General features: G+C 36.3%; 1 protein-coding gene across 1 annotated transcript in view; it reads left to right on the top strand.

The window, feature by feature from the left end:
- LOC150084134 (uncharacterized) overlaps positions 1 to 13,392 on the top strand; it is a gene marked incomplete in the record, with an annotated part of 151,318 nt that overhangs the window by 12,713 nt on the left and 125,213 nt on the right. Inside the window, 1 exon segment of the mRNA XM_090375055.1 lies at positions 2,703 to 2,783.

Genomic DNA, 13,392 nt, shown 5'->3' with positions numbered 1-13,392 from the left:
AGATTTGTTGGAAAGATTAGATTATAAAGGTGTGATTACTGAGGAAAGATAACCAAAGGGCTATTATCTAGCACAGAGGTACCCAACCTTTCTCAGTTCACGGCGCCCTTACTGTCCCAGTAATGTTTTCACGGCACCCCTAGGCCAAAAGAAATACTTAACACAGTGGCTTTCGACCTTTTAATATATACCTATATTATAATTTTATTCTTTGTATAGAGATACTTAATAAAGATCAATTATAGATTGCCACAAAATTAAAAAGATACCCTTTATATTTACCCTTTTTATAATGAAATAAATATATAAATTTCAAAAAAATTATAATAATAATAACTTTAAATAACTTAAACCCAAATTATACGGCACCCCGGTTGAAAACTACTGATCTAGCATGACAAAATAAAAGTATGCAAAACGTTGGCAGATCCTCATGGCTCAATATAAGTGTATAAAACTTATTTCCTGTGAGAAATTTTAAATTCTTTGAAAATGTTATTATAGCTGTATAAGGATGAGGAATTTATGTCTGGAGGATTGCTTGCACACAATTTACTTCGTGCAGGATTGGATGCCATCTCTTGTTGCTTGTTTAGCAGGATCATAATTAAATGTGTGTGATCACCTTGCTCATCTAATTTCAATACATTGCAGTTTGGGTCGGAGCAATATGGCCTTAGTTGCTAATGCTCCTAAAAAAAAACCAAACAACAACAGCAGTTTGGGTTTTTTGGAGAAGTGGTTCCCAAAGATTCAGACTTACAGGCTGAAAATTCTGCTCATGGTTTTAGAGACTGGCTGTCTGTTAATTAATAGTGCTGTTGCTAACGTGTACCTTCCTGAGATTATGCATATATGGAGTGTTTCATAACATGTGGGCCATACATTCATGATTGATTCAGTACCTGAAAACAAAGAAAAAAAAAAGTTTATATAAACACGTGCCTGAATTTGCTTAATTTAAGAGTTACATCTGTTTTTTTTTTTTTTTTTTAACAACAGTTAGTGTGTCCCTTCAATTGTCCACCTCATCTATTCTGTGAAATACCTTCTTCGTTTGGCAGACAATTTGAAAACGTTTTCACTTATACATATCTTGCTATGGCTATGTTACACTCAGGAAGTTCAACTTAAAACTACAAAAATTTTTAGGGTCTCTCTCTCTCTCTCTCACCCACACAGCTAGCTAACTTATGCTTAGGACTAATTTTATGGTTAGTTATAATTACAACAGTAAAGTATCATTCTGACTATGCATACCAAAATGGTAATCAGTTTTTATACTGACCTTCCTCTTTGTTTGTTATTTGGTTTTTAGGAGCATTAGCAGCTAAGGCCATATTGCTCCGGGGATATACGGTGGTCATTCCCTGACCTTTCCACATCCTCTATATTTGGTGGTCACGGGCTCGAACCCTGGTCTAATCAAGAAGCGTGTGCTATGCACTGCTGCTCCTGCCCACCTGGCTACAGAGGTACCACTGACCTTCCTATACTCTTGTAATGTGGTTTGCATACCCAGAGACCAATAGTCTTTTTTTTTTACCAGATAATTTCTGTAATGCAAGAGTTGTAACTGGTAACAAAGTAATTTTAGGCAAATTTTTATATAAACTTTTTTGCATTGTTTTCAACTCCTGAATTGATCCTGAAACTAAGGCTCCCATGTATGAAATGTCCTGCATAATTTCCATTGAGTTACATTTTTCAATTCACTGAAAACGTAAATTTTTATATATATATATATATATTTCACCATCATGCCATAGTCGAATGAAAAGCACGGCTGCGCAGTATCATTTAATCAACACATTAAACAACCAGAAGGCGAAATTGATCCCTTTTCGGTCTGACCACCACAGAACCCATTAATTGGTCGCCTGTGTCTACATTTAAACTTCATACTTCACTAAACTTACCACAAGATTTAAGTTTAAAAAATGTGGATATTTTACACAATATTTTTTATAGGTTCATTCTTCTCTAAGTTTTCCCCTTTCTGAACTGCTAAGACATTTGTTTTTATGATGGCTTTTGTCTTTGTCTGTCCTGGTTCTTGAGGAAAATATTTAATTATTTATTGTAAAGAATTTAACTGTTGATCACTGATTCACCAATCAATAACATCAATGTGAATAAATGGCAAGTTCTATGCAAAAATTGTTTAGATTGTTTGTAAATAAACAGAAACAACAGAGAACAGAATGATAAGTGTTAACAACACACAGTTGTGTGCATTGTGCAGTGTCAGCGCTAGAGCCACGGAGATGTGTTCTGCTATCCAATTCTAATACAATTGTAACAAAATATAAAATTATCCGCCAATAAAAATTTTGTTTTCTTACACACTAAAAATTACTTAAATTATTTTTAACAGAATTTTAAAAATTTGATAAATTAATATAATGTGCTATGGTAAAAAAATAAAATAATATGTTTTCCTTTTTGACTCCAGAAGCTCTAGGCACTGGTGTGGGTGCACCATAGTTATTGAAAAGCCATTGGTTTCACTCATCCCCACTATTTTTATACAGCTGTGGGATGAAAGTTATCCTATATGCTTATGGTGGGTTAATCTTATAATGGAAAATTTTTGGCTTTCCCAGTTTGATTTACTTTTTTGCATACATTAAAGCCTTGCATGTTTTGTGTGTGCGTGCACGTGCCTTTTTTTTTTAAAGTTAAAATATACTTAATTTTAGGTACAGGCTCCTCCTGTTTTGCGGGGAAATGAAGAAAAAGCCCAAGTTCTGACAGATAAAATTAATGATCTTCTGATCCAAGTAAGTTATGATTTCTTTTGCATTTTTAATTTTTTAATTATACACTTTTTTTCATCAACAATACGGGCACTGCTCAGCTTACGTAATATTCAACTTTACATAAGTTTTTGCCAGCTGGTGCAAACTTAAAAAAATCGTGGAAAAATCCCATAGGAATAAATGTCGAATAGGAATATTGTGAAAACATTGCAATGTGAACCCAATAACACATTGTTTTTTTTTTTGTAATTCATTCCAAGACCTCAGAAGCATAAATTTTTGATATATAACTAAGTTATTTATCTCTCTAAAAGATCATTTTTATAATGGAGTGCTGCCCTTTCTTCGTTATCATATGTTCCATTATAAGAATCAATTTCGAATGGCTTTGTTGATATTTTTCTAAAGAATATTTCTGGAGGTCACAACCATAAAAGAATAAAAACAATTTGCAGTTTCTGGTTTAATGGGCTTTTCTGTTAGTGCAATCTGTTATAAATGGGTAGTAAATTCGACCTTATTGCAGTTGCAATGATCCCGATAACTGGAATTGTGTGGGTTTTTACGTTATTATGGTGAAATCTTCATTCATATAAAAAACATATAAATAAATTTTCAGAATCTTCTCTTCATTTCTATTTACTTATTACAATGATGAAGGAAAAGTGGCTAATGGAAAATGCAAGTGGTGGCAGTGCTAGGAAAAGAAACATAATTTATTTAGAAATGAAGATGAAGATGATTAAGTTCATCTTCATCTTTGTCATCTATTGCATGGAAATTACGCTCGCTGCTTCAACAGTGAATACTATTTTAAAGGACAGTGCCATCATATAAAAGAATATGTTAAACGATCAACGTATTTAAGATCAACAGTGATCACAAAACAGCATTCAGGTGCTATATTGAAGATGGAAAAGCTATTAATAATATAGATGGAAAATCAGAGTGCTCCTGAGTCTAATGACCATTCAAGCAAAAGCAGAAGTATTTATGAAGATATTAAGGATAAGTACGGCGAACCTCAAGCCAAGTTCTTGGCAAGCAATGGGTGGTTTAATAGGTTCAAGCATCGCACTGGTTTCCACAACAGTAAGGTATGCAGTGAAGTCGTCAGTGCCGATTCTGCAGCAGCAGAGAAATTTTGTGATGTTGGAAAAAAACCCCTTCTAAATTTCCACAGCCCTCAACCTCTGCAGTGGTGTACTTATCAGCTGGAGACGTTGATTCTGGCAACGATGCTCGAAAGGTAAAACTTGCTGACAATTATGCCTGTCCCCTCCCTTTTTTTTGTAATTTTATAGTTTTGAAATTTTTGTAATTTTTCCTATGCATGGGATAAAAGGGGGCTTAAAGGGGCCTTAGAGGGGAACAGGTATCCTGTGTGTTATCAGACACTCAGCCTAAAACACTGATGGATCCAATATCTCTCTATTACAGAAGATTTAGGAGAAGTCCGGTTGGCCTGCCTCCCTAAAATCCACTCATGCACACCTTCTCGATGGTAAGCCCTGTTATGTCACTTAGGTGGCAACGAACGTGTAGAGTGGTTCTCTTCAAGACGCCTGGTCAGCGTGAAGAGGAAAAGACCAAACCCTCCAGCAATGAGAGCACAACAATACAAATGGCCCTCAGTCCCCAGCAGCTTTCACTCTCCCTCTTACGGCAGCGAGAGGATCAGAGTGGAAGCAGAGGGTGCTAAGAATCTCTGGGTACGACCAAGCTGCCATGCACGGAAACTGAACTTGGCCTGTTATAACGTACGATCACTCATCGGTGAAGACAGGATATTAGAGCTGGAAAAGGAATTAGAAAATGTGAATTGGAATATCATCGGTTTGGCTGAAACAAGAAGAAGAAATGAATCACTTATAAGTTTATCAAGTGGAAATCTGCTGTACACCAATGGAAACAGTGAAAGGAGTGAAGGTGGAGTTGGGTTTCTGATCCATAAAGATTTTAAAAACAACATTTTGGAATTCAAAAGTACATCACCAAGGGTGTCAAGACTAATAATCAAGATATCTAAGAGGTACAAGCTAAAGATTATAATGATTTATGCACCAACATCGAGCCATGATGATGAAGAGGTCGAAGAAATGTACACCGAAATTGAGAGTCTTCTAGATGAGCAGAAAACTCACTACACTATTATTATGGGAGACTTCAATGCTAAGGTTGGAAAAAGGCAAAACATCGCAGAAAGAGGAACTATAGGAAATTTTGGAATTGGTGAAAGAAATAAAAGAGGTGAAAGACTTGTGGAATTTGCAGAATCTCAAGGACTGTCAGTAATGAACACTTTTTTCAAGAAAAGGGTGAACAGAAAGTGGACATGGAAGAGTCCAAATGGATTAACAACTAATGAAATCGACTTCATCCTCACTAACAGAAGATATATTGTGAATGATGTTACCGTCCTGAATAAGGTAAATGTTGGAAGTGATCACAGAATGGTAAAATGTACACTTGATATAGATGTAGGAAAGGAAAGGAAAAAACTGACTCGAGTAAATAATACAAAGGTCTTTGAAATAACAGAGGAGGAGAAAATGCAGTATGTACTGGAACTTAAGAACAAGTTTGAGCTTCTGCAGACTGCTCAGAACCAAGATATCGACGAGGAATATTACAACTTTCTGAAAGTGATAAAGCCCAAGAAACCTATAGGGAAACAGAAATCCAAAGAAGAAAAAATTAGTCAAGAAACACTTGTCATGATGAACCAAAGACGACAAATGAAGAGCAAGAAAAACACGGACAGGGAGAAAATTGAGTATACTGAGTTATGCAAAGCCATTAGAAAGAGACTCAGAGAGGACATAAGAAGATTTAACACAAGAAAAGTAGAACAAGCATTAAGGGAAAACAAAGGATTTAAATCAGCAGCCATGAGCAGTAATACAGAAAGACAAATGATACTGGAACTGAAGAATAGCGATGGTGTACTTATAAACAGCAGAGAAGGCATAATTCAAATAGCAGAAGACTACTATAGAGAATTATACAAGGAGTGAGGGAATGATACCAGCAGTGGGGAAGATGGATTGCAAAGTAGCAACACATACGACATACCCGATATTCTTCCTGATGAGGTAGAACATGCATTGAAGTAAATGAAGAATCGGAAAGCCCCGGGGGAAGATGAAGTTACTGTAGAGTTGTTAAAATTGGGAGGAAGAGACATAACACAAAAACTGGCAAGGCTCTTCACAAAGTGCATTAGAAAAGGTGTGATGCCTAAGCAGTGGAATAATGCAATCATAGTTTTGCTGCATAAGAAAGGAGATAAATCAGAAATTGGAAATTATAGACCAATTAGCTTGTTATCCCATATCTACAAGTTGTTCACAAGGGTCATTACTAACAGATTAGAAAGAATACTTGATGAGAATCAACCGAAAGAGCAAGCTGGCTTTAGGACAGGATTCTCAACTACGGATCACCTTCACGTAATATCACAGCTAATGGAGAAAGCAAATGAATATAAAACACCATTATGCCTGGCATTTGTGGATTATGAAAAGGCATTTGACTCCATACAGCATAAGGCAATGTTTCAGGCACTGGAAAGACAAGGCATAGATACTCCATATATTATGATTTTGAAGAAAATATATGAGAGTGCTACATCCTTTATTAGACTAGACAAAGACAGTAGCAAATTTAAAATCAAAAAAGGAGTTCGACAAGGAGACACAATATCTCCGAAGCTGTTTACTGCTGCCCTTGAGGAAGCTTTCAGAAGATTAGACTGGTCGCAGAAAGGAGTCAATGTGAATGGAGAGTACCTGAACCAATTACGATTTGCAGATGACATTGTGGTCATAAGCCACGATCCCAAAGAATTAGAGGAAAATCTTAATCAGTTATGCACAGTTAATAAGGATTTTGGACTAAAGATGAATATGGCTAAAACAAAAGTAATGATGAACAAGTATGCCACGGAAAGGGAAATAATGATTGAAGGAGCAGTAATTGAAAAGGTGGAGTCATATACTTATCTGGGACAAGTTATTAGCTGTAATAATGATAAATGGCTGGAAGTCAAGAGAAGAATAAATTTTGGATGGATAGCATTCAGGAAATATAGTCACATACTGAAGAGCAATATCCCAGTTTGTCTGAAACGTAAAATAATGAATCAATGTATACTCCCCACCATGACTTATGGAAGTGAAACTTGGGTACTCACCAAAAGAATGGAAGAGAAGCTAAGAACTACACAGTGAAGAATGGAACGAATTATATTGGGAATCAGACTGTTAGATAAGAAGAGAAACACATGGATTAGGCAGAAAACTCAAGTAGAGGACATTCTTATCAAAACTAAAGAACTAAAATGGTCTTGGGCAGGACACATAGCTCGAAGACATGATGACAGATGGACTAAGAAAATAACAGAATGGTACCCAAGAGGAGCTAGAAGAAAACCTGGAAGACAAAGGCGGAGATGGATAGATGAAATTCATGAGTTTTTGAGTAGTAAATGGATGGCCAGTGCTCAAAACAGAAGGAACTGGAAAGTTGCTGGAGAGGCCTTCATCCTGCAGTGGATTGAAAATGGCTGATGATGATGATGGGATAAAAAAATTTAATAAATAAATTATTTACATGTTCACCGAACATTTCGTTTTTGCTTCAATCAAATTCAGCAAGCATAGTTGCAAGTGCTGCACAAGCCTTTAGGGAAATTCCGACTTACTTAAAATTCGACACATAGTCTGTAGAACGCAGCCCTTATGTAAGTCGGGGAGTGCCTGTATTTGGTTTTTTATTATATTACATAAACAGTTGTTTATGTTATACATTGTTTCTAGTATTCTGTTGGGATTTTTTTTTTTTTTTAAATAATCTATAATTCTATAGTAGATGTCATTTCCTCATAGTAATGTAAGTCAGGCATGGTTTTGTCTTGTTACATAAATGCCGACCTAGAAATTTTGCTTTAGACTGCCCCCTGTTTTATAAAGAGAGGGTTATTATCAGTGTTTTTTTTGTAAAAAAAAAATAGGTGTTGGTACTCATTCTTTGCTATCAGGAAAAATGAAAATTAAAAGGATTTTTAGAATTCTAAAATTACTCTAAAATTTTTTTAGTACTCTAAAAAAATTTCTAATATTGTTACTTTAGTAGTAATGTTTTTGTTTTGAATTAAGGACAACAAATTAATTATATTAACACAGTTTATTAAGCATAAATTTGTTATTTAAGTATATAAAAAAATAAGTAGAATGTGTAAAAAAAAAGTAAAATGTGTAAAAAAAAAAGTAAATGTGAGTAAAATAAGTAAAAATAATTTCATAATATAATAAAGTTTTTGTAGAATATTCCAAATTTTTATTAAGTTCTCATCTGACACACTATGCCGACTTTTCTTCTGTTTGTGTCCGTTGCTGAATGATGTTTCCGAAGCAGCCACGAATCAACATATTTGCTGGATCGAAGTGTGTCACTGGTGGGCATACAGTTTTAAGAAATAGTAATGACGAAATTGTTTTTGTCATAAACGAAGCTCTGGTTAGGCTGACGATATGATTCATTTGTGAAAATCCTCGTACACATTCATCGATGAAATTGGTATCGTACTCAGAGCATTCATCAAATGCTTCAATTCTTCCGAAACCGTCTTATCAATTAGGTACTCCCGAAATCCACGAATTGTATCTCTTTCATTTAACTGTAACCTAATTGACAATTTTCTAACTTCATTTTCACCAAATGCCAACATTTCACATTTAGAAGGTTTAATATCTTTGTTGTTCTCATTTTCCTTCTGTCATCGATATTGTCACTAGTTCTTTGAACAAGTTATTAAATTTGAATTTTTTTTTTTTTTTTTTTAAACTATCCAAAATGTCGATGTTATTCAGATACTGTGACCATGTAAACAGAGATAGGGAAAAGTTACGGAAAATTGTGGATAATGCGCTTCCACGAAACAACAGATGATTTTTTGTTGGGGTAAAAGAAAACCACTCTCCTAATTCTCGAACAGGACGCTTACAGTTGATTCACAGCGGTGTCCAACCTACAGCCCACACGGAAAGTGAACTAAAACAGAATTTTAAATTTTGTTAATTATCAAAAAATTCTCATTAAATGTTTTGTTCAGTAAATGTAATTGTGTATGTACTTAATAAAATTTCCGGAAAATGTAACACTAATTTTTCTCGAATCACTCAGTGCAGCCCACGAAAGAAATATAACTTTGAATATGGCCCCTGTATGGGAAAACTGTATTTGTGTTTTTGTATGGGCAGCTCCTAGAACAGAAGTTAATCTCCGCCTCGTTGCTCTGTTCAGTTTTTATAGATTCTGTGCAAGGTAAGGCCAGTGTGTATCATGTAATAAAAAAAAAAAATTCCAACCGGTTGAAAGGAAGGAAGGAAGGAGAGAGAGAGAGAGAGAGAGAGAGAGAGAGAGAGAGAGAGAAGTTTTAATCCCAGACAGAAGATTTTCATCCCACACGGGAGAAAATGAGAGGACAGACAAATTTGTGTTTGTGTGTTCTGTAGTGTAGTGTTGTGCATTGGCCTTTTGGCTACCTGGAAGCAGTGATCACCTGGACTTCCACCTCCAGGTACTCATCCCTAGCCATGGGAAGGCAAGGCCTCCCCTACTATCTGCTCGCCCTCCTCCCTGGGGAACAAGTTTCCCAGGGAGGAAAAGAAAACTAGAGTCAGGTGAAGAGAGGAAGGAGAAAGAAGAGAGGGACTTCCCCGGCCCAAGGGAGCCCCAGTCCAGGATAAATTGCTAGGAAAAAAAAAAAAAAAAAGAGTGGGTGAGAGGTTGTTAGCCTGACCTGGGGGAAAAGGTTGGACACTGCTGCAGTAGAAGGTTGATGAAAGCCCACTGGCAGCATCGGGAATACCCCTTGATCTGCTCACTGTTGACCAGCGCAACTTCTCTGTATTTGGGACAGATGGTCGGATAGGTGTTATGAGTATCCCTAAGTTGTAGAATGGTAATCCTGTTAGCTCTCTTAACTCGTGCAGCAGCACTAATTGCCTAAATTGCCTGAAGGCTAGAAATGCGAACAGTGCGTACCTAGTTAAGTCTGGCCTAATCCGTTCTTTATATGAAAATTTTCTTTGCTCAATGGGAACTATTTTAAATGTAACTTCCAAGGGAAAATTCAAAAAAATTAGCTATAAAAGGAGTTTGTTAAACAGAGGTCCGAATGAGTAATTTAGAATTCTAAAAATGGTATAATGTTTTATATAGAAAACACCTTAACAATAGACAGTGAAAAATGCAAATTTAGTTAAATAACTTTAAGCTTATTTGAATAGTAGGTAAACATTTGAAAAAAATTTATGGATTATTACAAATTTTGAAGTGTACTGCATCCAAATGTCACACATCACTGTCAATAAAGGTGCCGGTACGGTGTATTGTTGTGTACTGGCCCAAAAAAAGCACTGGTTATTATAATAAATAACCCCTTCAATTTAATCATACAATTATAATATACCTCTTTACCTTGCTTTTTTTCTTTATGCTTGCTTTGTATCAGCAAAAATGCCTTTAATATAATCTGAACAAAACTTTATTTAGCAATGATAAAGTTTACTTAGTCTTCTTCTAATATGATTTTTCTTAATAGAGGCTTTAAGTTTCATAAAGTTCTTAATAGAACTTGTTTAGCACTAGAATTATGGCAGTAGTTAGTCGATTTGACCTCGGAATGTTTTTAAATGTGTTATAATTTTCATTGGATTTATGATTTCTTCTAAAATACACCCGTCTGTACATAAGTTTTTTTTTTTTTTTTAATGAAAACTCTGAACATGAAAAGTATTAGAACCTATAGTACTTAGTATCGTGCATGAGTTTCAGGTTGAGAAGAGACAGAAGATACTTGTTGACATTAGATTTGGATTTCTGTAGATTGTAATTTTCAGGAAATACATATGGAGGAAGGTTGTTCTAGGAAACAGAAGTTGAAGGGATAAATGAGGAAGAAGAAAATTTGGTTCTGTGAGTTTGAAGCAGGACAGTAAAAGGATATTGACTAGTTGAAGCATGTGTTTGGACTGGTTTGAAAGAGGGTGGGGAACTTACAGAAGCCAATTCAGTTTTCTAGACTCCTTTCAAAAGAGAGCAGTTAGGCTAATTAATGACCTGTCTCTTTTGAAAGGAGTCTAGAAGTCTGAGAAAGTTTTTAGGAGCACCACCCCATGTGGAAACAATATTCCGGGGTGGATTTGAGATTTGTACAGAGTGAGAAGTTGTTTAGAAGAAAAAAATAACATCAAAAGTGAAAGAGAAAAACCCAGTTTTTTAGATGCAGAGGGGAAGCATTACTCATGATGTCTATGCCAAGAGAGATGAGAAGTAAGGGTAATCCCTAATATAGATATTTGACCTTGTCTAGACCTCTGAGTGTCATCGAAGACAAACTAGGAGCTGTGGACTCTTTTTTTTTTTTTTTTGAGATATGCCAGAATGGAGTTTTAGAAGAATTGAAATTATACATAGGGAAGCATTAGTAGTGAAGGAAATGCAAACTGATCAATTGCATGAAGTTTTGAAATATGCAGTAAGGTGATCAACTTTATTAAAAGTAGAAGCTTAAATAGCAGACTTTTCACTATACTTTGTAATAAAATGGAATAGTAGTAGTAGTAGTAGTGGCACATGATGCAAGAAAGCAAGTGTAGGAGCTTATGCAGCATCAGCCAAAAAAAAAAAAAAAATCACACCATTCCCTCCAAATGCCTGTCCAGTTCCTCCTTAAATTTATTTAACCTATCAACTTCCACAACGACAGATGGAAGTTTGTTCCAGCAATTAACCACCCGCTGGCTAAAGGCAAATTTCCGCACATCTATTCTACATCTGTCCTTTCTTAATTTGAACTTATGTCCCCGTAGGTTGGTAATCTGAACAAGTGGAAGGATCCCATCAGAATTCAGCGTGCTCAACCCATTCAAGGCCTTATAGACCTCAATCAGATCACCGCGCAGGTGCCTAGTCTCCAGCCACTGCAATTTGCAGAACTTAAGCCTCTCTTGGTAAGAGAATCCCTTCATTCCCCTCACCAATCGTGTTGCTCTTCTCTGTACACGCTCAAGCAAATCTACATCCTTCCTAAAATGAGGCCTCCAGACCTGTACGCAGTACTCAAGGCGTGGCCTGACCATTGCCTTATACAGAGGGACAATCACCTCCTTTTCCCTGCTAGCAAAATTCCTATATATCATTGACAAAACCCCATGACCCGCCCTAGCAGCCTGTCTGCACTGCTCAGAAAACTTCATATCTGACTGCACAATTACTCCCAGGTCTTTTTCATTTTCTACCACCTTAAGTGTAGTACCACACAGTTGGTACGTTTCTCTGGGGTTACTTCTACCCATATGCAGTACTTTGCATTTGTCAAGGTTGAATTTCAGTTGCCACTTCTTAGCCCATCTGCCCAAATTATCTAGATCCTGTTGCAGTAGCACACTGCCATTACTGTCATTAACAACCCTGCAAACCTTTGTATCATCTGCAAACTTCGACATTAAGCCTGATATACCTTCATCAATATCATTGATAAATACACAAAACAACATTGGACCCAACACCAAACCCTGTGGGACTCCACTAATAACATTAGTCCACGAAGAGCAGCACCCATTGATTACCACCCTCTATCTTCTCCCACTTAACCATCCTTTTATCCATTGTAGCAACTTACCCTTAATACCATTCTGCTCCAATTTGTACAGTAGTCTTCCATGCACAATAGTGTCAAAAGCTTTCCTGAAATCCAAGTATATGATATCAAAATTATTTTTTGCATCCAGTTCCTTTGTGACCACATCATAATAACCAATCAAATTTGTCAGACAAGACTTTCCTTTAACAAACCCATGCTGTGTTTGAATTATTGCTGCAGTCTTGTCTAGATGATCCTGCAATGCATCTTTAACCAGCGACTCCATTATTTTACCCGGAACAGAAGTTAAACTAACTGGTCTGTAATTACTCGTGTCACCCTTCGATCCACCTTTGTGAATTGGGGACACATTTGCACATCTCCAGTCCGTGGGAACCTCCCCTGAGTCCAAGGATGCTCTCATAATTATGGCTAGGGGTTTGCTTAGTTGCTTTGCCGCCTCCTTTAAAATAACTGGATAGATCCCATCCACCCCAGGTGCCTTTCTTATGTTTAACTTCAACAATTTCTCCTCCACTTTGCTCTCAGTTATTACAAAATCATTAAGCACACTGCTACAATTCGATAACCTTCCATTTTCAAATTGTAATAATTCCTCACGTGTGAATGTAGATGCAAAATACTCATTCAGTTTGTGTGCTATCTGAGCAGGATCATCAACAGTCGAACCATCGATGTCAAGTGGACCAATCATATTCATCCCCTTCCTTTTATAGTTTATATAAGTAAAGAAATCCTTGCTGTTTTTCTTAGCATCTTTTGCCAAAGATTTCTCGTAATCCGCCTTCGCCTGCCGAACCTCCTTTGTGACCTGATTACAGACTAGCTTATATCTGCCACAGGCTTCTGCGTCACCTGATAATTTATATGCATCCCATGCATTTTTCTTCTCTGTCACGAGTCTCATTAGTTCATTTGATAACCATTTAGGCCTAAACCTTGAACGATATTTCTTAA

The sequence above is a fragment of the Mastigoproctus giganteus genome, chromosome 6 (genome assembly GCF_048544385.1).
Source record: "Mastigoproctus giganteus isolate SK-2022 chromosome 6, ASM4854438v1, whole genome shotgun sequence".
Lineage (NCBI taxonomy): Eukaryota > Metazoa > Arthropoda > Arachnida > Uropygi > Thelyphonidae > Mastigoproctus > Mastigoproctus giganteus.
This window is presented reverse-complemented; position numbering and strand designations above follow the sequence as displayed.